The following is a 23,263-nucleotide window of genomic DNA, read 5'->3' as shown; positions in this document are numbered from 1 at the left end:
TGAGCGTGATAATCATATCACGTAAAACCTCAGAAGGTGGTTAGTCACAATGTACGCAAAATTTACGCTAGTGTTTAAAATAACGCAGACAATCAAAGTAACTATTATCAATAACGCATGAGTCGAAAATTAATTTCTTTCGTTGAAAGTGATAACGACGTTTTGATCACACGTGTGTCGTGGTATGCCTTAATTTTGTCCCTGCTCAGTTCATATTTTTGCTAAATACGTATTAACTGCCTCATGAAAAGCGTCGCACGCAGCCACATTTGGGACAATGAGCAAGGAAACAACCCAGCGAGGATTTGTTAACTTGGTTATTTTTGCCGCTCCGAATAAACTGGTTAGTCTGTTAAAATAACTTCTTCTTGGGCGAGTTGGTGTTTACTGAACGTGATACTTGGTAGCGCAAAACTCGAAATAAAAGACAACAGAGAAAGACGAGAGGAAAGGAAAGACGAGCGCTACACTCACAACTGTTTATTTAGGAGCAAGACTTGCTATATATACACAAACATACGCATGCGCAAACGCAAGAAACACACAAAAGGCGCCAGTCAGCCGAAGGCAGAGTAGTCACTTTCTATGCTTAACAATCTCATTTCTGAATCATAAAGTGTCACGATCGTTTGACTAACGCCGGCTAGACCATTGATTTGGTTGTGGTAGGCCTCTAACATTTCACGAGCGGTTTTGTTCTTACTTTTACCTAGGATCCTGACATTAAAAAACAGTGGTTCACAGTCGGGACAAGACCTGCAATGCTCAGACAAGTGCGCGGTGGTATCCTTCTTTAAAAGATTTGCGTGCTCTCTCATTAGGTCGTTGACGCAGCGCCCCGTTTGCCCAATGTAGCACTTGCCACAGCTGAGGGGAATGAAATAAACCACTACCTTAAGAAGGTGGCGAACAGGTACGGAGTACCAGTGGTTTCTTCCGCCCCGAACAAGCTGGCCCGTCTCTGCCCTCGAATCACGGGTGGCGCTAATAACGGGTGCACAGTACAGCACGTTCAGCGCTACGTGCATTGTTCCACTGGAGTGGTTTATTTCATTCCCCTCAGCTGTGGCAAGTGCTACATTGGGCAAACGGGGCGCTGCGTCAACGACCGAATGAGAGAGCACGCAAATCTTTTAAAGAAGGATACCACCGCGCACTTGTCTGCGCATTGCAGGTCCTGTCCCGACTGTGAACCACTGTTTTTTAATGTCAGGATCCTAGGTAAAAGTAAGAACAAAACCGCTCGTGAAATGTTAGAGGCCTACCACATCCAAATCAATGGTCTAGCCTGCGTTAGTCAGACGACCGTGACACTGTATGATTCAGAAATGAAATTGTTAAGCATATAAAGTGACTACTCTGCCTTCGGCTGACTGGCGCCCTTTGTGTGTTTCTTGCGTTTGCGCATGCGTATGTTTGTTTATATATAGCAAGCCTTGCTCCGAAATAAACAGTTGTGAGGTAGCGCTCGTCTTTCCTTTCATCTCGTCTTTCTCTGTTGTCTTTTATTTCGAGTTTTGCGCTACCAAGTATCACGTTCAGTGGTTAGTCTGTGCAAAAGCAAAACCATGTCCCGCAATTAGGGCGGCAATAGAGAAAAAGCAACCAAATAATTTGGTTGAATGCAGGACGTGTGCATTCGAACGCCGTTATCTTTTGGGACTAGTTCCAATGGGCAAACTTGCAGACGCACGAAGGAGCGGATGAGGGAGAACTCTAACATAGTGAGCAAATTGTTGCCAGATGAATTTCGTGCCCTTCGCTCACGCGAATGTAGTTGCATTCCCTATTTTCAAGATACAGTGATCACTAGAAAAGAAAAAATGGAATTAACCAATGACGCAATCAGTGAAAACGCTCAAATTGAGGCATTTGATGAAGCATGTGTGAGCAAGACGTAATTTCCACTGTGAAAGGAAGAAATAGGTTTTCTGTGCACGCGTTAGTCACATAATAGTGACTGCTTGGCTGGTATGCCATTTTTAACTATTAGCGTTCATTTTGTCGACACTACGACGGGACACGATTGGTGACGCTAGGATTAAAAAAAAAATTCACCAATGATTACAGTACTGCCTAATGCGAAATTTGAGCGCAGCTCTATAGGTGTTTTCATTTGGCGATATATTAGCTGGTTCGGCGCGACTACCTCGCTAATCACGAGAGGCAGCACGTAGGTTACGAGGCTCGCCACAGGAACGGGCGCCTAAGAGCTGCGCTCTCAAAATCAGCTTGTTCATTCATAGCGAGAAACACCATTAGCTAGCATACGAACCTGCTCTCCTAAGTTGACGTGTTACGTGACGCCATCGGGCGAAAAACGGTGTTCCACATTCGCCCACCAGGCCTCTGCGAAATCAGTTGTGCGAAATCTGGGAGGAAACCCTTATTGTGGCACTAAGCTACAAAGGATTGCCAGCCTCGCCGCCCAATAAAAATTTGGCCTTGTCGAAAGAAACCCGTTCGTGTTGTAAGTCGGGTGCGTGGCAATTTTTCTCTTTCGGGGCTAGTATACATAAATACCAACGATAGTGCACAAAATGATGGCAGTCGCTGTAGCACAGTTGGTAGTGCATCGCACGCGTATTGAGAATGTTGTATGTTACGTATACCACCTGCGACAAGTTATCTTTTCTTGCACTTTCCCTTTTTTTCATCGTTTTGTACATTTAATTTTAACCATACCTAATTAACCCTGCTTTCCTTGGTTTCATTGCCCGTTGACTTTATATGGTCGTGATTAGGAAAAAATTAAGCACCTCTGTTTTCTTATGGGTAAAAGTGTATCCCGAAAATTGGCTCGTTTTTCGAAGGAAGTAAGATCGCTGTCCGAGGACGACAGCCCGAGTCGTCACCACGTGTGGAGGTGGTGCTTCATGGTAAACGTTGTCATGGGTGCAGGATTCAAGGAAATCCCAAAACAGCTAATCAAGAACCTCGGTCCAATGAGCGAGGCACTGCTGACTAATTCAATTTGGCAAGTGATTAAAACAAACAAAATTCCAGTCGGATAGCGTGAAAGTACGCTGAACCTTATCTACAAACGCAAAGGTGATAATGATTGGACGAGCTCGTACAGGCCAGTTACAGTACCATCGATGATTTATAGAATGGAAATTCACGCCATAAAATTACAACTGTTGACGTGGGTGGACAGAAATTATGTACTGGGCGAACTACTGAATGTCTTCAAACCAGGCAGACGCTTAGAGCATAATATTGCCATGGGAAACGGTATAAATGAAAACATATTTAGAAACAATTTACACCGAGCTGTAGCACTGCCAAGATGTCGTAAAGACAATTTTTCACTCGTCGTTTTCTTCACCCCAGTTGCCAACGTCTTTGTCACACTGCACGCAGTCTGGTGACATTAACCTCCGGCCGGCAAAGACAGGGTAGGGTGGTGGTTGAAAGGTATGGCTTGAGGTGGGCCACATGCACGACGTCTGAGGAAGAAGAGAGAGAAACGAAGAGGGAAAGGTAGGGAGGTTAACCAAGGGCGTGCTCTGTTGGCTACCCTCCACTTGGGGAGGGGGAAAGGGGAAGAACAGATAAGAAGGAAAAAGAAAAAAATAGAGTCAGTCATTCACAGAGATAGTCACAGAAGACTCTCCGCTGTCACAAGCGTTCGTACAATTCAGTACTCTTCACGAACTGCAGAAGGGATTTTGTGGCCTTTTGCATGCAAGAATGGATAGGCCATGGCCCAAGAATCTTTTCTTCCGAGAGCGTTCTGTTATCTAACAGGTAGAGTTTAGCTTGGCGAATACGTCGTTGAGTGTCAAAAGATGGACAGTGACACAGAAGGTGCTCAAGAGTCTCGTCGCACCCGCACAAATTGCACGCCGCACTGTTGGTCATCCCTATTAGGAACAAATAGGCGTTGGTAAATGCTACACCCAACCACATGCGACACAGTAAAGTTGTTTCACGACGGGAGAGTCCAGGAAGTAGGCGAAGTCGCAAGTTAGGGTCAAGAGAGTGCGAACGTGAGTTGGTGAAACCCGGTGAATTCCATCGCAGAAGTGTGATGCGGTGAGCAATCGATTGAAGTTGCCGCGCTGCATCGGTTCTTGAGAGTGGTGTAGGAACCAGCTGATGTTTTTGTTGAGCCGAGCGTACTGCTTCATCTGTGCTGTCGTTGCCAACCATTCCACAATGTCATGTCCTTGTTCGAGCGCGTGATGATGAGCGCACCTAATTTCGTGCACTAGCGGCTCGTGTAACGCTTGTCGTAGGGAAAACTGTAGAGTTTGTAGGGCTGCTTTGGAATCACTGAAAATGGCCCAACGATTTGGCGGCTGCTGGAGCACGTAATTGAGTGCACCTTGAAGAGCTGCAAGTTCTGCTGTTGTAGACGTGGTATTATGCGAGTATTCAAATTGCAAAGTGACGGCGTCCGATGGAACAACTACTGCTCCGGTAGAGCTGTTGGAAATGGTGGAACCGTCCGTGTACATGTGTATGCGGTCAGAATAATACTCGTTGATGACAAGCAGAGACAATTGCTTCAGGGATAGTGTTGAGAATTCTGCCTTTTTTCTAATCCCAGGAATTGAGAGGCACACGTGAATTTGCCGGAGGCACCATAATGCCGATGTTGGGCGTTTCGCAGGCTTAAAGCCAGATGGTATTGAGGCATGGTGTACTGTCACAATACTACAGAATGTAGCCTGTGGTCTTCGCACTGGCAAATCGGCTAAATGATGGGATGGTAGCCGTGAAATGTGTCTAATGTGCGCTCTTAGCGTCTCACCGACGATATGAGTGGTGATCGGGGGCTCCTGTGCGATAGCAATCAGTTGCAGCTATCGATTAACATCTCGGGAGGCCAAGACATGTCCGAAGTGCTTCGGCTTGTACGCTCTGTAGTGCAAGGATATTGGTCTTGCATGTGTTGGACAAGACAGGAAGACTGTATCGCAGGAATGCTAGAAAAAGTGCCGTGTATAGCTGTAACATGGAGCGCACGGATGGTCCCGACGATTTTCCAGCTACGAATTTAAACATATTCTCAATACAAATGAGTTTTTTCTTCAAGCGCGAGACATGGGGACTCCAAGTGAGGTCGCAATCCACAATAACGCCTAAGAACCTGTGAGTTTTCTTGTACTAAATTGACTTGCCCTCGATGCACACCGGGTATAAATACATCGGTTTTCGTGTAAATGCCACTAGTGCACATTTTTTGTGGATATTGTCAAGCCTTGTCGGCGAAGGTATGCCGCTGTCAGGCATTAGCCGTCTGTGGTAGCGTTTCAGCGAGCCCCACTAGACCAAGATTGAAAAGAGTAGGGCCTTGTGGGACACCAGGACTGGAAATATATCTATTTGTCGGCCCATCTTCAGTTAGTACAAACACAGATCTCCGTGATCGATAACTCCTAATCCACCTGAAGACGTGGCCTCCAAGTTCTGCAGCCTCAAGAGCTTGGAGGATGGCTTCATGGGTTACGTTGTCATAGGCACCCTTTACATCTAAGAGTGCCACAGAGAGACGCTTCAGAGCTTTTTGTTGTTGCACGGAGGTCACAAGATCAATGACGCTGTTGAAGACCATCCACGTCGAAAACCAGCCATTGCTTCAGGGTAACTGCCACGGCATTCGAGGTACCATTCCATACGTGTTAGCAACATCCTCTCCATGACCTTACCTATGCAACTCGCAAGTGCAATCGGGCGGTACGATGTAAGGTTCCGCGGAGACTTCCCAGGCTTCAGTAGAGGAACCAGTCGGCTACACTTCCAATCGTCGGGGACTATGCCGTAATGCTAAGATTGATAAAAGATATCCAGAAGGTAGTATTGTGCTGTTGAACCTAGGTGCCTTAAAGCAGCGTACGTCACCCCATCGGGACCGGGTGATGACGACCGCCTGCACGCAGCCAAGGCCGCTTGCAGTTCTTCCATAGAGAAAGGCACTTCCATGCTTTGATCTCTCGCGAAGGGAACGTCATGTAGCGAGGAGTCAGCCCGCAGAACGAAGTTGCCAGCAACATTCGCACAAAAATCTTCCGCCACCTCAAGCTCTAGACGACCTTGATGTAGAGCCAGCGCTGTCCAGGGACGACGCTGTTGTGGAAGTGAGCGAAGGCCCTGGAGAGTTCTCCACACCGGTGATAACGGCTTGCGACCGTCCAGCGATTCGCAAAAGGTCTTCCATCGTTGGTTCTGAAGTTTGATCATTTGACGATGAACTTTCTTCTGAATGCGCCGGGCTTCCTTCAAGTCATAAATGGACTTAGTACGTCTATATCGTCTAACGGCCCGCCGGCGGATCGCCAAAAGTCTCTCCAATTCTTGGTCGAAATCTGTGCGTCTTGTAGATCTTGTATACGTCCGCGTAGCGTTTCTAGCGTTTGTATGATCCGTCTGTAGCGTTTGTATGATCATGTCTTCAAGGGGCTCGGGTTGTTCATGTCTGTACTTGTCCTCGATCGAAATGCGGTACGCTTGCCAGTCTATCTGTCTTGAGAGCACAGGGGAAATAGAGTTGTCTACGCCTCTGATGGTCATGTACGTAGGTATATGGTTGCTGCCGTGAGTTTGCATGTCTGTGAACCATTTAACCTTTGAACGTAAACTATGCGACACTAATGTCAAGTCCAAACAGCTGCTGTAAGTCACTCCTCAGATATAATTCAGGCTGCCGTCGTTCAAAACTCTCAGTCCATGCTCGGCAGTGAGATCCACTAGGCTCGTGCCTCGTTGATTTGCCCTGAAGCTTCCCCAGAGTAGATGGTGGGCGTTAAAGTCACCCATGATTATTCAAGGGCCTGGAGTGTTTTTGAGTATGTCGTTTAGTCTCTGTTGATCAAGTCGACATGATGGGCATATGTAGGCGCCTATGAGTGTAAATGAAACATTCTTCTTTTTAACACGGAGACACACGTATTGATTGACATCGTGAGGCTGCACTATTTGGTGAACGTACGTGACCTCCTTGCGGATATACACAGCAACTTGACTGTGTTCAATGCATGACGAAGAAACAAATGATTCGTAGCCCGACAGTCGAATTGTCTTTGGAAAATGAGGTTCACAAATTATGAGAATGGGGAACTTGTTCTCAAAAACAAATCGACGAAATTCTGACATCCGTGACTGCAGACCTCTGGCGTTCCATTGAAGTATGGAAGCGCACTTGACTTTCTCCCAGAATGGCCGCAGTGGTTGTGGATGGCAAGCCATCTTCTTACTGTAGACCCGCAAGTACTGGTTCAAGGGAATCCAACACTTGCATTGCGCATTTAGCAAATGGCGTTTGCATATTATTCAGGAGTGTGTGGATAACACTCATCAACGACCTCAGCAATGCAATGACCTGGTTATCTTGCGCAGCTTGTTTATCTGTTGTCGAAGTAGTGCTTTGCGGTAGTCGATGCTGTCGCTCCGCGGGGAAGTGTGCCTGTGGTAGTGCTGGCCAAGTAGCGTCAGATTCTCTTCTCTTAGCCTCGGTATTATTCTCTCCACGTAGGCGTATGGTGCATGACGGTGGTTGTGGTGGTGGTGCCGGCGGCGTAATGGAACGCTCTGGAGGTAAAACAGCACTTTTTTTCCTTCTTGGATGCGCGCCGTCGACGAGAACATCGTGTTCTAACCGTCGTTATCACTTCTTTCCGTGATGAGCCGTCCTTCAGCAATTGTCTCAAGATTCTCTTCTCCTTCTTGATTCGTGGGCCGTTTTTTGAAGATGCATCATGATCTCCATTGCAGGTAGTCGCCTTGCAAGACTCTGCTGTGTGGGGTTCGGCACAGCGCGGGCAAGCTAACTTGTTGTTACATACGCCACTCACGTAGCCCATTCTCAGACACTTGTGGCATTGAAGAGGCCTGGGAATATAGGCTCGAACGACATGACGAAACAGACCAACCTTCACATGGGAACAAAGACAGTCGCCTTTGAAGATCGCCTTGAGGCAACGGGAGTTCCCTATTCGGCAAACTTGCAATATGTCCATGGCGTCAGTAGCTGGCTTGACCAGGATAGGAAGGTCAGCATTCGGTATACAGACGTCGACATCACATATGACGCCCGTTATCGTGCCTCGGTCCTGCGGGATGTAAGCGCGGACTCTGATGTCGCCAAGCTCCGTAACGGTTCGCAACGTATGTAAAGCTGCCAGGTGCTCAACGTCTATGGCCAGGACGTTCTTGCGTGGGTTAATTCGAATGTCCTTTATCTCATTCGGCATGAGGGGTTCAAGTCGTGCCGAGATGAGATGCAAATTCATGCTCCTCAGGTTGTCCGAAGGATCAACGGGAACAAATAGTACAGTCTGGCATGGCGGACCACAGGAAGTCTTCCATGTTAAAGTACTTCCTGGCGAAGACCCACCTAGGATCCTGCTCTTCGCCTTGCGCTTCGCCACAGGGATGAAGTCGTCGTCGCTTTCATCGCTACTAGCCGTATACAGTTCAGTGCTGTCACTGGCGGTGTCGTCATCTCGGCTGTTCCGCTTCCTTGAGGCCGACGTCGAAGGCAATGCCAGGTCGGGACTACGTACAACGGGGTCAGGATCCATCGCCACCAGGCAGGAGAGCGATGATCCCCGAAATACACACAAAAAATCACAAACTCAGGAGACAGAAAGAGCAGCGTTCCACAGGAGAAGCACAAAAGGAAGAAGACGTGGTAGGATCGAGCGGGGCTATTTTGTAAGCAACGTCTGTCAGTTGTCGCTCGACACGATAAGGGCCAAAGTATCTCCAAAGCAGTTTTTCAGAAAGGCCAACGCGCCGAGACGGGGACCAGAGAAGAACATGGTCACCCGCACTAAAGCGGGCGTTCCGGTGATGGGCGTCGTAAAACTACTTCTGCCGTGGCTGAGACGAAGATATGCGCAGACGGGCAATGTGACGTGCCTTTTTTGCTGTAGCAATGGCGTCGCGCACGTATTCAATAGGCAATGCGGCAGGGGTCGAAATAATTGTGTCAGAAGTGAGCGTTGGTTCTCGTCCATATGGAAGATAGAGAGAGTAGCCGGTGGTGTCTCGGCGTGAGGAGTTATATGCAAAGGTGACAAAAGGTAGTGCAGTGTCCTAGTCATGATGATCAGATGAAACATACGTAACAGCATATCAGTGATCGTGCGATTTAGACGTTCAGGAAGATGGTTCGTTTGAGGGTGGTATGCAGTCGTAAGTTTGCGTTTGGTGGCACAAGAAGGAAGTAAGCCTTCGATGACTTTAAATGAGAAGTAGCGACCCCGGTCGGTGAGAAACTGACCAGGAGCACCATGATGTAAAATCACATCTTTCATCAAGAAGTCGGCAAGGTCTGTAGCACAACTGGTCGGGAGAGGTCTTGTGATAGCGTAACGGGTCGCATAATCTGTAGCAATGGCAATCCATTTATTACCAGCGGTAGAGAGAGGGAAGGGGCCGAGAAGGTCGAGGCCAACACGACAAAATGGCTCGGCTGGTATGTCAATAGGCTGGAGGAGCCCAGCTGGAGGAAGAGCTGGCCTTTTCCAGCGTTGGCACGACTCGCAGGAAGCGACATAACGGTGAACAGAACGGTAGAGACTGATCCAGAAAAAGCGCCGCTGTACACGGTCATACGTCCTGGAAACATCAAGGTGGCCGGCTGTAGGGACACCATGCAGTTGCTCGAGTACGGTCGCCCGAAGATGGGCGGGAATGACGAGTAGTAGCTCCTGCCCCTCAGGGTGCATGTTCCGGCGATATAATGTGCCATTTACAATGGCGAACAGGTGAAGTGACCGGTCCGACGAGCTAGACTGCAGGCGGTTCATGAGATCATTTAGAGACGTGTCCTGCCGTTGCTCGTCACCTATGTGGCTGAAAGCAGAGAGCGAGAAAATGCAGGTCGGTGTATCCTCAGTGGTAGCGTCTGGGGCGTCAACGGGGTGCCGAGACAAGCAGTCGGCGTCCTGGTGTAGTCGACCGGCCTTGTACACCACAGTGTACGTGAATTCCTGGAGACGTAGAGCCCAGTGACCTAGACGTCCAGTGGGGCCCTTGAGGATCAAAAGCCAGCACAGAGAGTGGTGGTCAGTGGTAAGAAGAAAAGGTCTCGCCCGTATAAGTAGGGGTGAAATTTGCAAACTGCCCAAACAAGACCCAGGCACTCGCGCTCGGTAATGGAATAATTGCGCTCGGCAGGGGAAATAAGTCGGCTGGCGTACGCAATAACTCGATCATAACCACGTTGGCATTGGCCTAAAACAGCGCCAATACCTTGGCCACTCGCGTCTGTGCGTACTTCAGTTGGAGAATTGACATCAAAGTGGGCGAGAATCGGCGGGGTAGTGAGTAGCCTGATAAGGTGTGAAAAGGCTGTGGCTTGAGCGAGACCTCACGAAAACGGAGCGTCTTTCCTGGTTCACGCTGATTCTTTAACACCTTATAACACCCGAACTAACCTCTTTAAGTTTTCCTTCTTCCCGCGCACTGTAACAGATTGGAACAGCCTACCATTATCACAATTGATAAGCACCGATCGCATGTGTCTTTAATGTTAACAGTATTGCTATGCTGGCAAGCCTTGTTACCGTTTCCTTTTTATTTTACTCGTGAATTTTGTTTGATATATTCCACATCTTCCTTATTCTATTATTTTCCGCATTTTGCAATGGTCGCTCGTTCATCAGCTTCTGGGATTGGTCGATCTTGTTTTTTTCCCCTCTCGTGAGATTGGTTGCAAGTGCTCATATATGCGTATTACTTTTGTTCCTGATGCCTTAAACTCCGTGTGATACTGATCTAATGTTTGTTAAGTTGTATACCTCCAGTGTACCTTTTATTAATCTCATTTGGTCGTCGCTTTCATTTCTTTTTCTGATCATTGCATTTGTTGCATTGCTTTTGTATTTCTTTTTCATGTGTGTATGTATATACATACGTGTATATGTAAATATTTATGTATTCTGCCCCTCCTGCTTGGGCCCCCATTTGGGCCTGCAGTATTCAATAAATAAATAAATAAAAACATCTGGTAGTGGATGGGCTATGTCTGCACAATTTCTGACAAATCGACGGAAATAGGAGGAGAATATTAAAACCCAGTCAAAAGACGAAGGACAGAGAAGAGACGTGGCACACACGACGACTGGACTAACAACTGTGCTTTATTGAAAAACCCCGTTTCTCAGGAAAACCCGGCGAGCATGCGCAGCTCGAAAGCCGACACCCACACACAAACAAAGGTGATTGCAAAACGCTACGTAGCTGATGCCAGTGCGATAGGAAACTAAGTTCCTTCTGCATCAGTGAGAGAGAGGTAGAACTGATGCAATTATCCCCTTGCAAATTGATATGGTAAGCTTCGAGAATTTCACGCTCCGTCTTGCGCTTGCCCCTACCAAGGATTTTAACATTGGAAAAAAGCGGGACGCAGCCGCATTCCCGACAATGGCGAGGCAGATTTGCTCCATCAGAGGTATTCCAAGAATCGTAGTGTTCTCGCAGCCTCTCATTAATACACCGGCCTGTTTGACCGATGTAAATTTTTTCACAAATCAGCGGAAGCTCATACACCACACGTATGAGAGGCTGCGAGAACACTACAATTCTTGGAATACCTCTGATGGAGCAAATCTGCCTTGCCATTGTCGGGAATGCGGCTGCGTCCCGCTTTTTTCCAATGTTAAAATCCTTGGTAGGGGCAAGGGCAAGACGGAGCGTGAAATTCTCGAAGCTTACCATATCAATTTGCAAGGGGATAATTGCATCAGTTCTACCTCTCTCTCACTGATGCAGAAGGAACTTAGTTTTCTATCGCACTGGCGTTAGCTACGTGGCGTTTTGCAATCACCTTTGTTTGTGTGTGGGTGTCGGCTTTCGAGCTGCGCATGCTCGCCGGGTTTTCCTGAGAAACGGGGTTTTTCAATAAAGCACAGTTGTTAGTCCAGTCGTCGTGTGTGCCACGTCTCTTCTCTGTCCTTCGTCTTTTGACTGGTTTTTAATATTCAGTATGTACCAACTGACCCAGACTGCTACTCTACTGCTAGGAGGAGAAGCCCACAAAGCTCCGAACATCCTTGGCACAAGTTGGTATAGGAAACTCGATGACAACACGAACCTCGGCGGCATCAGGACGGGCGCCAGTTGTGTGGACGAGATGCCCGATGACGGTAATTTTGCGGCGACCGAAGTGGCATTTCGAAGAATTCAGTTGTAACCCAGCCGCGCGAAACACCCATAGGAAGGATGAAAGATGTGTGAGGTATGTGACAAAGGTCGGGAAGAATACAATCACGTCGTCCAGGTAACGCCGGCAGATACACCATTTTAAGCTGTGCAACAGCGTGCCCATCATTCCCTCAAACGTGGCCGGGGCATTGCACAAGCAAAATTGCATAACTATGAACTGATAGAGGCCATCAGCTGTAACAAATGCTGTCTTTTCACGGTCCATGTCGTCGACGACGATTTGCCAGTAACCAGAGCACAGATCGATGGATGAAAAATAGGTCGCACCGTGAAGGCAATCCAGAGCGTCATCAATTCGTGGAAGAGGATAGACATCCTTTTTGTGATCTTATTGAGATGCCAAAAATGAACGCAGAATCGCCAACTTTTGTCCTTCGTTTTTAACTAAGACAACAGGGGAAGCCCACAGACTCCCGGACGCCTCAATAATGCCTTTTGAAAGCATCTTGTCAAGCTCTTGTTGAATAACGTGGCGCTCGGATGGTGACGCTCGGTAAGGTTGACGGCGAATCGGAGGCGCCTCGCCAGTATGTATGCAATGTTTGGTGAGAGAGGTTTGACCTAAGGGATGGCCATCAAAGTCGAAGATGTCGGAGTATGTGGCGAGCAAGTGACGGAGGTCATCTACTTGCGAGGGCAGAAGGTCCGGGGCAATCATCTTTGTGATATCGCTCTGTACCGATGGAGAAGTGGGCGCGTCGGCGGAAAGAATTGCTGACGTAGGATCAGGTGACAGTGATGAAATCTGGTATTCATGTGATGGCGAAAGAGTGGCCAAAACTATGTCTTGGGGAAGAACTTGAGGACAGAGTCCGAAGTTCAAGAGGGGCAGAGAAGTCTTTTTGGTCGAAACAGTCACAACAGTGTCGGTAAAGGAAACATTGTGCGACAAAAGGACATTGGTAGACGGAGCAATCACATAGTCGCCATCCGGTACACAATGCAGCTGAGTGCTTGGGGCGGCAAACGAACAAACTCGGCACAAGAGAGCTGATTCTGGACTGCGTCAGGAACGTCTCGTGAAGCGGGGATGGCAAGTTCAACGACACCAGCCGAGCAGTCAATTTCAGCGGAGTGGTCAGTCAAGAAATGGAGTCCAAGGACTACGTCATGAGGGCAGTATCGAAGAACACGAAACAGGACAGGAGTGTGGCGGCCAGCGACGCTCAAGCATGCGGTGCACATTCCGAGCACGGCGGGAGTTCCGCCGTCAGCGACACGTACGTGTTAGCACTTTGTTTAAGCATGCACAGAGATCAGAGCTCATGATCCAAATATGTGCACCGGTGTCGATAAGGGTAGCAACGGGTAGGCAATCCACTTCTACGGCAGGTTGGTTCTCATGCGTGGGCAAGGTTAAAAGAGGCTTTGCAGGTCATGGGTCCAATGCAACGTCACTTCAGTGTCACCTCACCGCAGCGTCAAACAGAGCTGGTCAGCTCTGTTTCGTGAATATCAAACCAGACGCGCGCTGTACCACTGAGGTAGAAAGCCACATTGGCGAGTGTCACTCTCGAGTCCCACCGATGCTTCGTTGCGAGGCGCTCCCAAGCTAGTCATCGAAGTCGACGTTGTGGGTGCAGAAAAAATAACCAGGGTCGCCGGGTTGGATCAAGATCACCGGCTGGCGTGCTGGTGTTGCGGTTGACACAATATCCCCGCCTGCTGACATGGTGGAACTTGCCAGGACAGGTCCGCTGTGGAGTTCCGTCTTGAGTAGTACCCCGCAACTCCACCAAAATGCCACGGGAAACAGTATGAATGAAAATATGTTTATAAACTATTTAGAGCGAGCTGTAGCCCTGCCAAGATGGCGGAAAGAAAATTATTTTCAATCATCGCTTTCTTTACCCCAGTGGCCAACACCGTCTTTGTCACCTTGTGCGCAGTCTCTTGACAATATGTTTGTACTAACTCAGTGCGTGGAGATTTCCGTAGCTCAGAATAAACCTTTATGGTTACGTTTTCTATACATTAAGGTAGCCGATGACAACGTGGACAGCGAATCGTTATGGGATATTCTCAAGCACGAAGGCATACATGACAATTTCGTGAAGCTGCTAAGGGAGACAAACGAGTACAATTTGTACCGAAAGGACGAAAATTTAATGAAGTGCTGCAAATTCATCAAGGACGTGCACTTTGTCTCCATTGTTGTTCACGCCTTATGTTAAGGGCATAGAAAGATGCTGGAAAATGGGGAATTAGGGTTTTATTTATCCTACATGCGTATTGGACAAACGGTGCACCAGAAAGTACCCGGACTGATGTATGCGTACGACATAGTGCTACTAACGGACGATGCAAGTTATTGACAGACACTTTCAAATCTGTCTGGCAATCAGCGACAACTTTAGGCCTTAAGTTTAGCATAGAGAAATCAGCAATTACGATCTTTAATGAAGGGACGAGAAATTACTGGTGTCAATTCAATAGCAAGTCATATCCATAGTCAAGCAAGATAAATACCTCGGAGTATACATAAACGAAGGAAAGACTTATTTAAGCAACCACCAAGATAATCTGAAAATTAAGGGGAAGCGGAATGCAGCAATAAGGAACCACAGAGCACTGTGGGGCCACAATAAGTATGAGGTGGTGCGTGGAATCTGGATAGGAGTAATGGTTCCTGCGCTAACGTTCGCAAATGCCATTCTATGCTTAAAATCCGATATGTTGTCGGGGAAGGAAGCTAACCAAAGATCGGTGGTCCGGTTTTATTTGGAAGCCCACGGTAATACCACAAATGAGGCAGTGCAGGTTGACATGGATTGGGCGTGTTTCGAAGTCAGAGAAGCGCAGAGCAAAATTAGTTCTGAAGAAAGACTCTGCCACATGGATGAAAATAAATTGGCGGCTAAAGTGCACAAATATCTGCACCTGAAAAGAGTGGACACAGAAGGGAGGATGAGGTCAAGAAATTTGGCGACCAAGTACAGGGTAATTGAAAGTGTAAATAGACAACCAGAAAGATAGTGAGAGAAACAGAGACCGTGAATTGGATGCATAGAATGGAAACAAAAAGGACAATGGATATTTGCAAGAATGAGAAGAAAGAAATTAGGAGGGAAAACCTGTACGATAACACAAAGGGCAGTGCCTTGCTATTTGCGGCTGGAGCCGGTTGCCTAAGGACATACCGGAGCAAATATTCGCAACAACATGAGGCATGCTGCAGTAAAGATCCAGAGCCCACTCAGCACATCCTATGCGAAGGGATCCACCCAGCGAGAACCGTAGGGGACGTACACCTTCCAGAAGCGCGCACTTCAAGTGGATAGAAGCTTCAACCTGTGAGCAGTCGAGATAAGCAAGACAGGTGGGAAAAAAGTAGGGAAGAGACTACCGGATCCGGTACAGGCAGGCAAAGGTAGCGGTACAAGGTAGATGGAGAAGTTTTCAAATCAGTTTATTATTATTATTGCATCGTGTGCTAATGACATTTTATACAATATGCAGACGAGGGTCCCAAAGTACAAGACTGCAACGGGACCCTCGATGAAGATTACATATAAATAATACACAGATTAGCAGCAGTGCGAACCAATGGAACAAATCTATCAAGTAAAAAATAACAGTGAGCATACAGGAATGGAGAACATCAAAATTCATAAATGCGAAGAACGAATAATTTCAGAAATAACTACTGTATATAAAACACAAATCTAGTACAACTAAACAAGCACCAACATCAAAAATTCAACAAATAATCTTTTAATGAATTCTTGAATGAACTAAAGAGACTTTGGATTTAACAGACCTGGGTAAATGATCCCCACAATTTTATCGCACAGAAGGCTGAAGATGATTTACCGTAACTGGTAGAAACATAGGCAACAGAATAAAGTTGGAATTTACTAAAAGCTCTGAATCAATGAAATTGATAGCGAGTGGATTTGTTAATTGTTTATATAACAACAAAATTAGACTAAACCGAAACAAGTTATTAATAGATAAGCTGTTGTTGCAGCGAAGAATAACAGTGGCGCTGCTGTAGCGAGGACAGTTAAAATAATCCGAATGGCTCGAGTTTGTAAATGTTGAAGGCATGAAAGGTGATACAGAAAAGTACTTCCCCATGATACGATGTCGCAAGTGATATGAGAATGAATAAAAGCGAAGTAAAGACAAAGCTGGGTCTGATGAGAGAAATATGAGCGTGCTTTAAGCAATTCACGAATTCTGAATGCTGCCATCTGTCTAGTGTGAGCAATATGCTTAACGAACTTAAGGTTAGTATCGAGTTGAACGCCAAGGGATGATGCACTATGACTAACACATATGAAATGCGAGTCAATTCTGATGCCTGGTAATGAGATTAATTTACGCTGAGGTGATTTCAAAATAAGAAATTTAGATTTATTCGGATTAATAAGTAAATAATTTTCTTGGCACCACTTGGGCACGCTATACAGAACATCATTTAATTTGGTAACGACAGCATTAATACATGTATCACCAATGGAAATAGTCGTATCGTCGGCATATAAAACATATCGAAGACGCCGATTTCTTTCTTAAAGACGCCGATTCTGACGTCATCATTCTTACCGAAACCTGGCTGTACCCAGATATTGCTAATAACGAACTGTTTTCCCTCGCGAGTACTTACAATATGTACCGGCGTGACCGCTTTGACAGGCGAGGCGGTGGTGTCTTACTAGCAATTAAAAAAATCTTTACATCTTACTGCATTGACTCTGACCCAAATCTCGAGATTGTTTGGACCATCTGTCTAACCCGTTCCACGAAAGTGCTAATTGGTGCCTGTTACCGTCCTCCCGATTCAAACCAAACCTTTATCACCGATCTTCACAACAGTATTACTAATGCACTTAGAGCCTGCCCAGCAGATATGGTTTATATTTTGGGGGATTTTAATTTTCCGCACATCGACTGGGATATGCTGACCTCTAGCTGCTGAATGTCATTAGATTTCATTAATTTAACCCTAGACTTCAACTTCTCCCAGGTTGTCACTCAACCCACTCGCGGATCTAATATCTTGGACTTAGTACTTACAAGCAATCCGGAAATAATTAATCAAATAAGTTACCTGGATGGTTTTAGTGACCATAATCTGCTCCAGTTAACTATTAACATACCGTTACCTTATACGGGTACCATAAGCAAAGCAATTCGTAACTACAGCAAGGGTGACTATGCTACCATTAATGCTGACCTAGAATTCTTTTTCAATAATGCTTTTCTTCCTTCCTTCCACAGTCGAATGGTCGAGGAAAATTGGGTGCTCTTCCGAGATAAATTATGCTCATTAGTAAACCAGTACATCCCAGTGATCAAAATATCGAACGATAAATCGAACCCTTGGTTTAACAATTCCCTCAGGCGAATTAGAAACAAAAAGAAACGCGTTTACAGGAGCGCTAAACAATTAGACACCCCATCGGCTTGGGAAAAATACAATCAATGCTTGAAAAACTAAAGCTCCGCTTTAATCACTGCTAAAGATAAATATTTTTCACGTGATCTTCCAGCCCTGCTTCATTCCAACCCCAAAAAATTTTGGCAAATGATCTCTCCGAGCCGCGATACTCACATTTCATCTCACATCGATACTCACAATCACATTTCATTGCACAATAGCGACCACATGCCCCTTCTTGACAATGAGTGTTCTTCATGCTTCAACACATACTTCTCCTTTATATTTTGTACAGAAGATCATTCCACTATACCTGAGGTTTCCGACCTGAACTATCAGTTCATGACGTCCATCGATATTTCAATCGACGGTATCGTATCTCTTATAGACAATCTTAAGCTATCTAATTCTTGTGGCGTCGACGAGATTAACTCAAAAATACTAAAGAACACCGTCAATACTTCTAGCACAATACTCCATCACATCTTCAGACAGTCATTAGCTTTAGGGGAGCTCCCGTTAGATTGGAAGACTGCTAAAGTAGTTCCCCATATTCAACAATGGTAACAAATACTCACCAGATAACTACCGGCCAATCTCACTAACATGTATTTGTTGTAAAATGCTCGAGCACGTTATTGCCTCTCACATATACAACCATCTCGAATTTAACAACTTTTCCTGCACTAATCAACACGGGTTCAGGAAAGGCTTTATCATGTGAGACCCAGCTTTTAGAATTGACAACTGACCTGCATTTTGACATGGACCGTAATATATCATTGATGTAAAGTAAATAAAGCAATGAACAAAGTGATGAGCCTTGAGGCACCCCTTGGGTTATTGTTTTAGTAGCGGACCTTTAAAGATCCCGATATGTATACCGTGTGCTTTCTGTTCAGTAGGTAACTTTTTAAGAACTTGATGGCCGGACCTTAAATACCGTATGCTTCGAGTTTGTTAGACAATATGAGATGATTAATGGTGTCAAATGCTTCTGTGAAGTCCAGAAAAACCGAGCCAACTACGCATCCAGAATCAACAGAGCGCTTGATATAGTCAGTTAGGCAAAGCAGGGAAGGTTAGTGGAACTTCCCTCTCGAAAACTAATTGGCATGGCTTCAGTAGATTAAATTTTATTGCGATAGCAATTATATGGACACTTCTACCGGATTTCTGCCGTCGTCGTCACCGTCGCTGTGAGGTTCCGTATAGATTTCAAGGGTGATAAAATCGTCGCCGCGCGCCGTATGCGCGAGCGAAAGCGCGCGGGGGCCGTGCGCTATCACGGAGGGCGTACCCCTCCCCCCCCCCCCCCGCGCGCTATCATGGAGAGCGAACGCTCGGCGGAACGCAAACGTGACCGTCGCGCGAAAGACCGTGGAGGTATGGGAGGGAGGGAGGGAGGTGGGGCGGCGCTGTGCTCCGGCACCAAAGGCGTATCTTGCCACTCAATCTCCCACGCGAAAGCAACAAAGCGGGAAGAGGGGGGAGGGGGGGGGGCAGCTTCTCCTCTGCCAACAACTTCTCCTTTGCGCTTTGCCAGGGGATGCCGGTCGTCCACACCGTCTCTTATCTCCACACGGCTCTGACCTTTGTATGCGCTGTGCATTCGCCGCTCAGTTTCCGTTGAAGCGATAGACCGCGTGAACCTGCGCTTGCTGCCAGCGTTTTGACAGTCGTTGGCTGCGGTCATTCAGTGTGATCTATTCATGAGCGCTGACACCACGATTGTTAATTCAGTTAGGAAGCCAATGTGTCCAAGTTTATGCAGCCGATAAAACTACTATCCCTACTCCGAATAGCGCTCTACTAATTTGCTATCGCAATCGATGCTTCGCCTTTCGGGCGAAACTGCGACATTTTTTGCAGGTATTTGCTTAGGCGAAATATAAATAACTTTTCAATAACTTTACTAAGGGACGAAAGAATACAGATGGGGCGGTAGTTGGAAACTGACAGTCTGTCACCCTTTTTATATACCAAATAACTTTACCTAATTTCAGCGAGTTAGTAAAAATGCCATCCTTGAATGCAAGATTAATAATTACAGAAAGTGGTTCACAAATAACATCAACTACAAGTTTTAAGTACCGTGCTGAAATTTTATCTTCTCCTCTTTAACATTTATGATTGCGCTAGAAAATCAGCAGGTGTCACGGGAAAAAGAACAAAAAAGTGGTTGGAACGATTTAGGTTATAATGTGATGTTTCTGACTGAAAATTTCGAAAAAGTAGTTACTAAACGCATCAGCAACACTGTCAGGGCTGTCGTGTGTAATGACATTATATATTACTTTCTGTAAAGGTGAACTATGTGGTGATCGATTGAAGAAATCGTTCAACAGCTGCCATTGTTTCTTAGAACTGTTTGTGTCATTAGATAATTGAGTTTCGTAATATTTTTTCATAGTAGGTTTTAGCAGGCGTGAAAGAGTGTTGGAATACTTCTTATAACGCGTAGCTAAAGCAACATTAAATGGTTGCCTTTTAACTTTTCTTGTAAAGGTTACCTTTTTTCCTCATACTTATTAGCAATCCTTGCGATACTAAGGATGCTGGGCATCTTTGTATCTCTTTTTACATTTTATTGTTGTACGCTCGTGCATGGCTTTGAGAAAAAGAGAGGGAAACTTGTTGAAGGCCTGATCTGCATCACATAACGATGTAACGCTAGACCAAACAGTTGTAGATATCGAATGAAAGAATGATTCCTGGTCAAATCTGGAAGTAACATGAGTGCGCGTTCTAAAGCGCTTGACCACGTCGAATGCAAGAAATATGGGATAGCGTTCAGTAATGTTCGCATCTATTACTCCAGCATAGGGAGAAGGCGAGAAATAACAAAGCGCATGGTCCAGCAATGAAGAGCGACCAAAAAGAGGACGTCTAGTGGGAGATTAGATGAAAGATTCCAAACCATAGCCACTGAAACAATCAGAATATTTTGTGTATGTGGTATTTTCGATATTAAGGAAGTTAATGTTGATGTCTCCAACTAAGAGAGCACGCTTGTTTTCTGGTGGTAATTTATGCAAAATGGTGTCCAGGCCAGAAATAAAATCCCTCGCGTTCGAGGAAGGAGAGCAGTAGATGCACCCCAGGATAACGTTGTTATCATTAAAAAAAGAATGTTCTAATTTAATGCGTACGGATTCATAATGTATGACGTCAAAAGAAAGATCTTGTCAACGGGTGTAGGGTAGATCAGAGGCAATAAAGATTGCTGAGCCACCATAACTACCCGATGAACGGCGACAATACTCAGCTTCGTACGATGACAGGTCGAAAAGGTTCCCGTCGTACGTGCAGAGCCAAGTTTCAGAGACGCAAACAATATCGAAGGAATGAGCAAGTGAGCTTATCAAGTTAAAGATATTATCCGAATTTTTTTTCGGAGGCTTCGTGCATTAAGATAAACCAGGGAACGATTACTTCTAGCTAGCATGTGCTTCGCCTCTTCAGGAGATAGCAGGGCCATTATCAAAGGATGGAAGTGAAAAGAAAAGTTCTAGCAACAAAAATGAACACAAAATCCTGTGGCTAAGCAAAGATGCTTAGGTCACTTTGTTTTACAATACGATATACCGCTGTTGAGGAAGAGAAAAAAAATTAGAGATTTATACAGAAATGCTAGAATGAAAAACATGTACAGCATACGCGAGAACTCAAGCAGGTTAGGCGACGATTTTTCACCACCCCGTTTCAAATGGGAAGCCAATAAATCATCACCAGTCTTGTCTCTCGTCAGCGTCCTTGTACAGGTTGCACCACACCGAAAAGCCTTCATGATTGCCAGACTACAAGCATACAGAGAACAGGCATTGAAGCCAAGGAGATCGTATATAGCGTAAATGTTTATAACGTGTATTGAATTGTCACGTAATCACGCAATAAAAGTGGATGATCTGGCCACATGTGATAGGTGAGAGACCAACCGACACTTTCCGTGTGGTACGCCGTAGCTTAATGCTAAACCATTGAGTAGAAGACCATGACGCGACTGTGGCGGCAAGCCTAGCGTTCGTTTTCTTGATTGCTGTGTGTGCGTACCACGTTAGTCTCGAGAGCCTAAGCCAGTGCCGCTGGGGGCCTCTGTGGCGGAACTAAAACACCCTTTTATCTGCACTCCTCACGTGGTACTTGAGATTAGCAGCCGGCAACTACTGAAGAATTTCGCGTGTCAAATAATCCATGCAATTAGATTTGCCAAAGTCGAGTCCCTCGCTGTTCTATGAGAGCGAGAAATTTAGAAATATTAGTGGCATTTTCCTTTCAATAAAGTTGGTTATATTTAAATATAATACTTAATTTCGTTCTAAATGTGCGTTTCCTGGCTTTTTGTCCGCTGAATATATTTCTTTCTATCTCTTCCCTGGGCATTTCTCTCTACGGCTCCGTTAAACTATAAGATATTTGGTGAGCAAAGTGGTTCCACCCTGCAAGTTAGAGGGATCTCTTGCGACGAACTTCTTTAATGCTTGAATAGGCATGCAGTTTTTTTTTTCGTCATGACCTACCGTAAAAAGGCCGGGAGTGTGACCACGAGCAGGTAGAAGGGTCGGTACAAGGATCTGCAGAGGCGAGCACTCGCTGCCACCTCGACTGGACACTCGCCAGTCACGGGCGCCCACATGGACGCACTTGCGCTGAGCCAGCAGCAAGCGCACAAAGCCCAGCCCACGGTCGAGTTCTCGCTGCCAGTCCAGCGCTGGGCCACCTGCGTAATATGAATCACGCCACACACTCGACACCTTGCCGACGTTCAAACTCGACCCGCTGCAGTAAACTGGCATAAACAGGCATATGGTAAAAATAATAAAACGAACACTCGTGTGAACATACGGCCGCTTTGCAGCAGATTCAAGACACTGTGAATTGCTTGTCTTCCCAAGAGTTAGAAAGTGTGGTTCTTCGCCTACATGGCCACGTCTGTGGTCCGGGTGCAGTAACGCTGCGCGGTCAGCTATTGTGCAACCGCATGGTCCTGCACAAGCAGGCTTCTCCTGCTAGATAGCAGCTTCAGGAGTTTGCTGAGCTGGGTTTGTTGGCCAATTTTCTGACGGGAATCGAAAAACGCCTTCGACAGGACGCAGTAAAGACGTTGTGTCTGTCGCCTTGACTTCGTCCTGTCTGAAGGCGCCGTTCGGTTCCCTCCCAAGAGAGAAAATTGATCAACCACGCCCCCTGCTACGCTACCACCACACAGAGCGGAAGCTTCCAGATGGCCTTGTCACCACCACGAGGATCAGTGACGAAGCGTCACCACGACAGGACAGTTAAATTCGCGGCTCTTTCTTTAAGCCGCATGTCTGTAAGTAGGTTACTGACGAGAGTCACGTTGCTACTTTGGCAAAGCTTCAGTGCTGCGTTAAAAGATGGAACCATTTTCCTATAAGGAAGCGGCAGATTACATAACTCCACTAACATAACGCGCTGTGAACACACGCAGGAACGAATATATTTCACCCGCACCTGACAACATTCCTGTAAATATCTTCAAAGGAACGAAACAATTCTCAAATAAAATCCTACAACTTATCATAGTCTAGTCTCTTAACACCGGTCAACAGTGGCGGTAACGCAACGACTTTTGAGGGCTGCTCGATATGTGCCTATTTCGGCTGTGGTGGACGCCACCGCGCATCAATCGGAAGCTTCCAAGCTTGCTTCTCTCTTGCCTATGGGAAGTTCGGT

At 46.2% G+C, this 23,263-nt stretch overlaps 1 protein-coding gene across 1 annotated transcript in view; it reads right to left on the bottom strand.

Moving 5' to 3' along the window:
- Window positions 1-23,263, bottom strand: part of LOC125947269 (uncharacterized) — a 280,283-nt gene that overhangs the window by 19,552 nt on the left and 237,468 nt on the right. The gene's annotated exons all lie outside the window — the stretch shown is intronic.

Source organism: Dermacentor silvarum, chromosome 7 (assembly GCF_013339745.2).
Source record: "Dermacentor silvarum isolate Dsil-2018 chromosome 7, BIME_Dsil_1.4, whole genome shotgun sequence".
NCBI classification, from domain to species: Eukaryota; Metazoa; Arthropoda; class Arachnida; order Ixodida; family Ixodidae; genus Dermacentor; species Dermacentor silvarum.
The sequence above is the reverse complement of the archived record's forward strand: the minus strand, read 5'-3'. Positions and strand labels throughout refer to the sequence as shown.